This window comes from Palaemon carinicauda, chromosome 21, assembly GCF_036898095.1.
Source record: "Palaemon carinicauda isolate YSFRI2023 chromosome 21, ASM3689809v2, whole genome shotgun sequence".
Classification (NCBI taxonomy): domain Eukaryota; kingdom Metazoa; phylum Arthropoda; class Malacostraca; order Decapoda; family Palaemonidae; genus Palaemon; species Palaemon carinicauda.
The window spans coordinates 124,038,492-124,048,491 of NC_090745.1; the positions used below are offsets into that span (position 1 = coordinate 124,038,492).

The 10,000-nt window shown below is 32.4% G+C and overlaps 1 protein-coding gene across 4 annotated transcripts in view; it reads left to right on the forward strand.

Annotated features, from left to right (window-relative positions):
- LOC137615476 (A disintegrin and metalloproteinase with thrombospondin motifs 6-like) overlaps positions 1 to 10,000 on the forward strand; it is a 438,455-nt gene that overhangs the window by 378,755 nt on the left and 49,700 nt on the right. The gene's annotated exons all lie outside the window — the stretch shown is intronic.

Sequence of the window (10,000 nt, forward strand, 5' to 3'; positions counted from 1 at the left end):
AACAAGAAGTATTAACACTACCCCACAATAATAACATTGCATCATGCTCTGTCATGTCCCGCGCAGGTCGGTAAGAGATCATTGCACTGCTTCATGAGAATGGTGTATTCCCCATGTTGAAAACATGTGAATTAACCATTTGATGTACTGTTTGTTATGGTATATGTGGTTCTTTTGCTTGAGGGCACACTCGGTCACACTATTTTATTTTATTTCTCTTCCTCTTGGTTATTTAAAGTTTTTATAGTTATATATGAAATTCATTTTAACGTTGTTGGTGTTCTTAAAATATTTAGTTTCAGTAGTTACTTACTTGTTTTGTAGTTAACTTATTTCCTTTCCTCATTGGGCTATTTTCCCAGTTGGAGCCCCCGGGCTTATAACATTCTGCTTTTCCAACTAGGGTTGTAGCTGATCAAGTAATAAAAATATTAATAGTAATAATATCAATGATAAAAATAATAATGATAATAATAATAATAATAATAATAATAATAATAATAATGCTAGTGAAATGTGATCTGAAAGCCAAGCACAAATTATGAAAAAGCAGTCATTGAACACCCAAACCATGTTTCAAGGTAATTGCCTCGTACCCTATGAATTCATTATATAGAATTATTATTGTTACTTTAGCAAGCAAGCTGGATAATATATGAATGATAAACGGTCATGACCCTATTCTCCACAGCTTGACTTCTGTGTAATTAATTTACTTTCTATTTCTTTCTCAATTTCTGCTCCTTAAATGGACGAAAATTCTCTGGCAAGGGATGTCACTATGGAGGCGCGTGATGAAAATTGCTTTTACTGGAGAGAGAGTTGCGTGGTTAGACATAATGAAATTTTAACCACTTTTATTTTTGGGTATTGTTTGTGGGCCAAAGAAACGTAATCGGTTAGCTGAGAATTGATATATATTATTACTGTTTATTTGAGAGCAGAGGCCAATGGGGCTGGTAGGTTTAAAGGCCGCACATGAATGACACAGACAAGGGACAATGACATTGCCCTATCAGGCAGGACAATGCCCTAGAGACTGACCATATATATCTATGATCAGCGCCCAAGTCCTCACTACACCCAAGCTAGGACCAAGGAGGGCCAGGCAATGGCTGCTGATGACTCAGCAGATAGACCTATAAGGTCCCCTATTTAATTCACAAGGTGAGGTTGCAGCCAACAAAGAAACTAACAAGTTTGAGCGCGACTCGAACCCCAGTCTTGCGTTCATCAGTCAGAGACGTTATCACATCAGCCAGCACAACCCTAAGGTGCGTTTCTTGCCCAGGCCTGAAGGAAACAAGGGAAAGTGCATACAGGAATAGAACTGAAAATGATGATAGTAATGATAGTATCTATTATCATTATCATGAAGGTAAATAGAAATTATTCAAATAATTTCGTAGCAGGGTAGAAGAGACTCTTTAGCTATGGTAAACAGCACTTCTAGGAAAAGGACACTCCAAAACCAATCCAATGTTCTCTAGTCTTGGATAGTGCCATAGCCTCTGTACCATGGTCTTTCACTGTTTTGGGTTAGAGTTCTCTTGCTTAAGGGTACACTCAGGCACACTATTTGTTTCCATATTTCATTTCCTCACTGGGCTTTTTATTCTGTTGGAACCCTTGGGTTTATAGCATCCTGCTTTTCCAACTAAACTTGTAGCTTAACAAGTAATCTCCCCTGTATATTAAAGAGAAATTTTCTGGCTATATGTATATATATATATATATATATATATATATATATATATATATATATATATATATATATATATATATAGATATATATATATCTATATATATATATAGATATATATATATATATATATATAGATATATATATATATATCTATATATATAGATATATATATATATATATATATATATATATATATATATATATATATATTATAATTTATATATATATATATATATATATATATATATATATATATATATATATATATATATATATATATATATGTATCATCATCATCATCATCTCCTCCTCCTACGCCTATTGACGCAAGGGGCCTCGGTTAGATTTCGCCAGCCGTCTCTATCTTGACCTTTTAAATCAATATTTCTCCTTTCATCTCCTGCTTCATGCTTCATAGTCCTGAGCCATGTAGGCCTGGGTCTTCCAACTCTTCTAGTGCCTGTCACGTTGAACGGCAACCACTTGGAAAACAGCAATCTCCCACAAATTGCCCAAACTACCGTATGATAGTTAATGTTTGGTCTTTCTACATCCTAAAATACGTTTTATTAACTCTAAAAGACCTGGTAACAGCTACCATCTATATTATTTCATCATTCATTACATAATCCGTTCTCATCATCTCTGTCTTTCTTTTATTCATCTTCAGCCGAAAGTTGGAGGGTTGAGAAAGGTTGAATCTGCGTCCGTCTTTATATATTTATCCAATATTTTTGAACGGTTTTGGACCCTAGTGATGATAATAACGTGTAAAAACGTAATTTCATATCGTGGGTTTTTTTATTTATTTTTTTATTTTTTAATAATCATATCACGCGCTTTTTTTAATAATCATTTTTTTTTTTTTTTTTTTTTTTTTTTTTGAATAATCTTTTTTTTTCTTTCGGATAATCATATCACGCGGTTTTGTATTTGAATAATCCTATCATTTTTTTTTTTTTTCCCTCAATCAATGGAACAAACCAACACTACACAACCCAAAGGACATTAAGGGTCGTTTAATCTTGGCACTCTTGAAGACATGTGCCAGCGAAATTCAGAGACGGTCGTTAAAAAGGGGTTTTAACGATTTTTATTGGCTGATATAATCGATCTATATTTTTTATCTCCATTTTACATTCGTGTAAAAGCATTTTCATATAGATTTATAAGAATAAATTTTTCTCATAGTTTTTGCTATCTGTTTTTGTATTATCTTTTTTTTTTCATTCAGGTAAAGCTAATTATATATATATATATATATATATATATATATATATATATATATATATATATATATATATATATATATATATGTGTGTGTGTGTGTGTGTATATATATTAAAAATATATATATATATATATATATATATATATATATATATATATATATATTTGAATATATATATATATATATATAATATATATATATATATATATATATACTGTATAATATATATATATATATATATATATATATATATATATATATATATATATATATATAATGTAAATATATATATGATTTCTATGTAAAGAAATATTTCTTTAATTATTTTTTGTTTGTGATAAAAGCGTGTTTTCTAAAAAGATATTGTTACCAGAGTAGAATCTAATTTCCATTATTTCTTTCAATATATTATTTATTTATTTATTATTTATTAATCAATTTATTTATTTATCATTTAATTATTGTATATTTTTTTCTGAAGAAAAGATTTACGTCACCAGAATAAAAATCTATCTTCCATTTATCTATGTTTTTCAAATTGCATTATTTACTTAAGATAAGAACTATCCTTCAACCTCACCAGATCACCATCTTAATGACCAACCCAGCAGTTGTTAAAATGTATTCCACAGTGAATTAACATCACCATCCTTCTCATTATACAATTCGGAAGTCGCTTCCAGTGGCCGGGATTCATTATCATTTAATGGTGATGATCATTTGGTTGGGTACAAAAACAATTTGTTCGGACGATTTGCATCAGTGTGACGAAGACGAGGTTTCGTACGAGGATGGAGAGACAATTTGTGCGTGTTCGGACATTTGTGGTTTAGATTTGTTACTGACAAAGTGAGATGGTGGTAGTAATGGTTTTAGGATGTACTTGTGTGTGTGTCTGTATCTGTATATATATATATATATATATATATATATATATATATATATATATATATATATATATAATTGTGTATATATATATACATATTTATATATATAAGTATATAATATATATATATATATATATATATATATATATATATATATATATATATATATATATATATATATATATATATATATATATATATATAAATTATATATGTGTATATATATACACTGTTAAAAATGTGCCGTTAGAAGACGGTAAAAATCGTAAAATAAATGTTTCCAGGCTGTTACCGTTTTAAAAAACGGATATAAAATCGACGTAAAGGAGTGATATTATGGTCACCAACTCGTAAAAGATAACAACGAAGTTGGGTAAAATTACGGTCGCCTGTATTTTACTGAAATACGGCTGAGAACCCTGTTTTTTTTTTTTTTTTTTTTTTTTTTTTTTTTCTCTCCAAGTTTAAGATTGGAGTCTCTTCAGATTGACAGTTGACATATATTGGAGTTTTGTGTCAATTTGACTGTACAGAGGGATTGTTGGAATTGCCCGTGCAATTGTTCAGTTAACAAAGGAGTCGGATATCAGAGATATCACTTATCTTTTGGCTTGTTTCATCCTTGCACTTGCAACCAACAAATCTCTTAGAACTGCCTAGAAGTTAGAATAACAAATCTTGTTCGGAATATTTAATAAATACAATACTTAATATGAAAAAAAGGAAAATGTGATAGTTGAAGTAATGCGTTGGCATGACTCACCGACAACAAGTGTTACACCCAACAACATGGTTAATTTCTTGCATCCAATTTACTTGCAGGTGATGATTGGAGGTCTTTGAATATCTGGTAATATTCCCTTGCAATCAAGGTTTAAACTTGAGCTTGTAGAAACTACCTTAAATGCTGCTGCTTTTTACCCTAGATTGCCTTAAAACTGTTCCAACTTCCTTATATTTGAAGCTAGTAAAACCAAAATTACCTTACTAATATAATTACCTTAAAAATTACCTTGAAACCATGCAAATTACCTGAAACTAAGGTAATTATATTGAAAGTTTAAACCCTGCTAGCAGTACATCTGTGTTGTGGTAGTGCCATAGCCTCTGTAGCATGGTCTTCCACTGTCTTGGGTTAGAGTTCTCTTGCTTGAGGGTACACGGGTACGGTATCGTATCTTATTTCTCTTCTTCTAATTTTGTTTGAAGTTTTTATAGTTTATTTAAGAAATATTTAGTTTAATGTCGTTACTGTTCTTAAGAGATTTTATTTTTCCTTCTTTCCTTTCCTCACTGGGCTATTTTCCCTGTTGGGGCCCCTGGGCTTATAGGATCCTGCTTTTCCAACTAGGGTTGTAGCTTAGCAAGTAATAATAATAATAATGATAATAATAATAATAATAATAATAGTGGCCATTTGGAAACGTCTATGCCTGGTGACCTGCTGGACCTGGGTTCGAGTCCCGCTCAAACTCGATAGTTTCTTGCATTGTCTTCAACCTCATCATCCTTGTTAGTTAAGGATGGGGGCGCATATTGGTCTGCCTGTTGAGTCATCAGCAGCCATTGCCTGGCCCTGCCTGGTCCTAGCTTGAGTGGAGAGGGGCCTTGGGCGCTGATCATATGTATATGGTTAGTCTCTAGGACATTGTTACTGTCCTTTGTCTCTGCCATTCATGAGCGGCCTTTAAAACCTTCAAGGTATGTCGTTCGACTCATAGCCATTATTATTATCATTACTATTATTATTATTATTATTATTATTATTTGCTAAGCTACAACCCTAGTTGGAAAAACAGGATTCTATAAGCCTAAGGGCTCTAAATGGGAAAATAGCTCAGTGAGGAAGAATGATAACAACATTAAACTAAATCCATTTTATATAAACTATGAAAACTTCAAAATAACAAGAGGAAAAGAAATAAGATGAACAGTGTGCCCGAGTGTACCCTCAAGCAAGAGAACTACAACCCAAGACAGTGGAAGACTATGGTACAGAGGCTATGGCACTACCCAAGACTAGAGAACAATGGTTTGATTTTGGAGTGTCCCTCTCTTAGAAGAGCTGCTTACCATAGCTAAAGAGTCTCTTCTACCTTGACCAAGAGGTAGTTAACCCCTTGAGCTAAAAATAATTGTTTGATAAGCTTAGTGTTGTCATGTGTATGAGGACAGAGGAGAATTTGGAAAGAATAGGCCAGACTATTCGGTGTATGTTTAGGCAAAGGGAAAATGAGCCGTAACTAGAGAGAAGGGTCCAATGTAATACCGTCTGGCCAGTCAAAGGACCCATAAGGCCCTAGCGGCACTTCCATGGTAGTGAAAAGGCAGCATTTTGCCGAATCACTGCTCAGGAGCTAGAGAGAGGAAGTTAGCCGTCCGTGACGTTGTCGTCTTGAAAGGTATAATAAGCAGCGGTCGAGGACGTTGCAGTGTGATAGTGCCACTTGTGGATGTTGCATCTTTCTGCAACATCATTGTGTTTAATCACAACGATTATTTTCTCTATTGTGCTATTGTTTATGGAGCTTTAACGGCCCTGTCATTAGACACAGCTGTCTATTCTTTGAGATATTTACTATTATTATTATTATTATTATTATTATTATTATTATTATTATTATTATTATTATTATTATTATTATTAGCTAAGCTACAACTCTATATGGAAAAGCAAGATGCTGGAAGCCCAAAGGTTCCAATAGGAAAAAATAGTCCAGTGAGGAAAGGAAATAAGGACTGTATTCTTTTGAGATATTATTATTATTATTATTATTATTATTATTATTATTATTATTATTAGCTAAGCTACAACCCTAGTTGGGAAAGCAAGATGCTATAAGCCCAAGGGCTCCAATAGGACAAAATAGCCAAGTGAGGAAAGGAAATGAGGACTGTATTCTTTGAGATATTTGTTGTTGTTGTTATTATTATTATTATTATTATTATTATTATTATTATTATTATTATTATTCTTATTAGCTAAGCTACAACCCTAGTTGGAAAAGCAAGATGCTATAAGCCCAAGGGCTCCAATAGGTAAAAATACCCCGGTGAGGAAAGGAAATAGGAAATAAATAAACGATATGAGAAAAAATTAACAATAGAATATTTTAAAAACATTAACAACATCAAAACAGATATTTAATATATAAACTATAAAAAGACTTATGTCACCCTGTTCAACATAAAAACATTTGCTGCAACTTTGAACTTTTGAATTTCTACCGAATCAACTACCCAATTAGGAAGATCATTCCACATCTTGGTCACAGCTGGATTAAAACTTCTAGAATGATGGAGAAGGTCCGACTATTAGAATTAACTATTCGAGATACGACGATTAATGTTGAAAGGAAATTTGCAGCAGGGTTGCCAGTTTGGCTCTTTTTTCAGGCCAAAAAAAACTCAAATTTGGCCTTTTTTAAAAATTGATTTTCCTTTAGAAATATGAAAAAAGGCGGGCCTTAAATACTATATATTTGGCCTTTTTCTACCAATGGGTTGGCCTTTTAAAGCTTCTCTTGATTAGAAGTTGGCCTTTTCTCACTTAGAAAAACCGGCAACGCTTGGCAAATTATCTAGAAAAAAACAAAACTAATGGTTATGAAATTCACTTTCAAATCGTTTGTAATCGGTTTTAAGGTTACGTTAGATTATCATTATTATTATTATTATTATTATTATTGTTGTTGTTGTTGTTATTATTATTATTACTTGCTAAGCTACAACCCTAGTTGGAAAAGCAAAATGCTATAAGCCCAAGGGCTCCAGCAGGGGAAAATAGCCCAGTGAGGATAGGAAATAAGGAAATTACAAGAAAAGTAATTAACAATTAATATAAAATATTTTAAGAACAGATGTGATATATTTTGTCTGTTGGGAAATCTAATGACAGTATAATTATAAGAATATGTTTCTGTTTATTGTTGAGATTTTTTATTAAAAGTGGGTTGCCAGAAATGAGTTTCATCCTAGAAGAAAATTATAACGAGAGATATTAAAACGTAGGTATATTAAGTTAGATATAAACTCCACTTAATAATATTCAGGATAATATTTATAATTTTGTCATAGATTATCTTTAAAACCTCCACTACATGATTTTGATATTCTATATAAACCCAAGGGTTTCAACAACGATAAATATCCTTGTGAGGAAAGGAAATAAATAAAAATAAATTCCTACCTCACATTGGGATCGAACCACATACTGTATAGACAGTATATATAGAGTGATTTTACGAAGACGGTACACTTGAAAAAAAAAACCGTAATTTTAATCGGAAATGCTCCGTAAAAATATACTGTTCTCATCCGTATTTCAGTGAAGTACAGGCGACCGTAATTTTACCCTTCTTTGTTATTTTCTTTTTTATCGGTTAGTAACCGTAATATCACTCCTTTACGTCAATATATACGTTTTAAAACAGTAAAAATCTATGAATAAATGTAGCCAAACATTTACCGTTTTTTAATGCAAATTTTTAACAGTGTATATACGGAACGATTATATTTATGTTTTTCAATAAAGGACAAGAATAGGAAATATTATTTACAAATAAAATCAACAATTTTAATCCCAAAAATCATTTAATCTTCCCCACTAATTGCAGTTTTCTCATGCTAGGGAAAAATCTTCCCCACTAATTGCAGTTTTTTCACGCTAGGGAAAAATCTTCCCCACTAATTGCAGTTTTCTCCCGCTAGGGAAAAATCTTTTGACTTGTTAATAAAATATCAGAAAACGGGAATAAGTCTTTGTATCTAACGGAGCCTTTGTAGTTTTTGGGACAGACCGGGTTTAAAGATTTAAAGGCCGCTCATGAATGGCAGAGGCAAGGGACAGTGACATTGCCCTATCGAACAGGACAATGCCCCAGAGACTGACCATATCACATATGATCTGCGCCCAAGCTCCCTCTCCACCCAAGCTAGTACTAACGAGGGCCAGGAAATGGAAGCTGATGACTCCGCAGGTAGACCTATATTCTCACTCAAACCTCCCATCCTTAGCTCACAAAGATGGTTAGGTTGCGGCGACCAAAGGAACTAATGGGTTTGAGTGGGAATCGAACCCCAGTTTGGCGTTCACCAGTCAAGGGTTTAAAATTTCAAAAGCTATGACTGACAACCCAATTTTAAAAGGGAAACTAACAAAAGAACGTGAAGTTCCCCACCTAATCTAACCTAGGAGCCTTATTCTTGCTTACCGGGGGGCTGCGACCCCCCCCCCCCCTCTTAGACTGCCGTATTCTTAGCTACCTTTTAGACTAAGTGTCGATCTTGTGTTTGCTTCCCAACTGGCTTAAGTATTGGCAAGATAACACTAAATCTTATTATTATTATTATTATTATTATTATTATTATTATTATTATTATTATTAGCTAAGCTACAATCCGCGTTGGAAAAGCAGGATACTACAAGCCGAAGAGCTCCAACAGGGAAACATATCCCAGTGAAGAAAGGAAATAAGTAAATAAATAAACTATTGAACAGTAATGAATAATTAAGATATTTTAAGAACTGCAACAACATTAAAACAGATTTTTCATTTATAAACTATAAAAAAGAAAATTTTTGCAAATCATAAAAATGAAAATTTATTTGACAATAAGAAAGTTTACACATGTCTCAGAGAATTACATTCACCCCTTATCTAACATTTAATAATTTTCTTTTCCATTTTCCTCTTTCATCATTTCATCTTTTTTTTCCTGTCACTTGCTTCCAGGAAGAGCTTAATCTTTTTTTTTTCATTTCCCCTGCTTCCAGAAAGGGCTTCTTTTTTTTTCATTTCTCTTGCTTCCAGGAAAAGCTTAATCTTTTTTTCATTATCCTTGCCTCCAGAAAGAGCTTAATCTTTTTTTTTTTCATTTCCCCTGCTTCCAGAAAGAACTTCATTTTTTTCATTTCACTGGCCTCCAGGAAAAGCTTAATTTTTTTTTTATTTCACTTGCTTCCAGGAAGAGCTTATTTTTTTCCATTTCACTTGCTTGCAGGAAGAACTTATTTTTTTTCATTTCACTTGCTTCCGGGAAGAGCTTATTTTTTTTTTTCATTTCACTTGCTTCCAGGAAGAGCGTAATCTTTTTTTTTCCATTTCCCTGCTTCCAAAAAGAGCTTCATTTTTTTATTTCACTTGCTTCCATGAAGAGCTTAATCTTTTTTTTTCA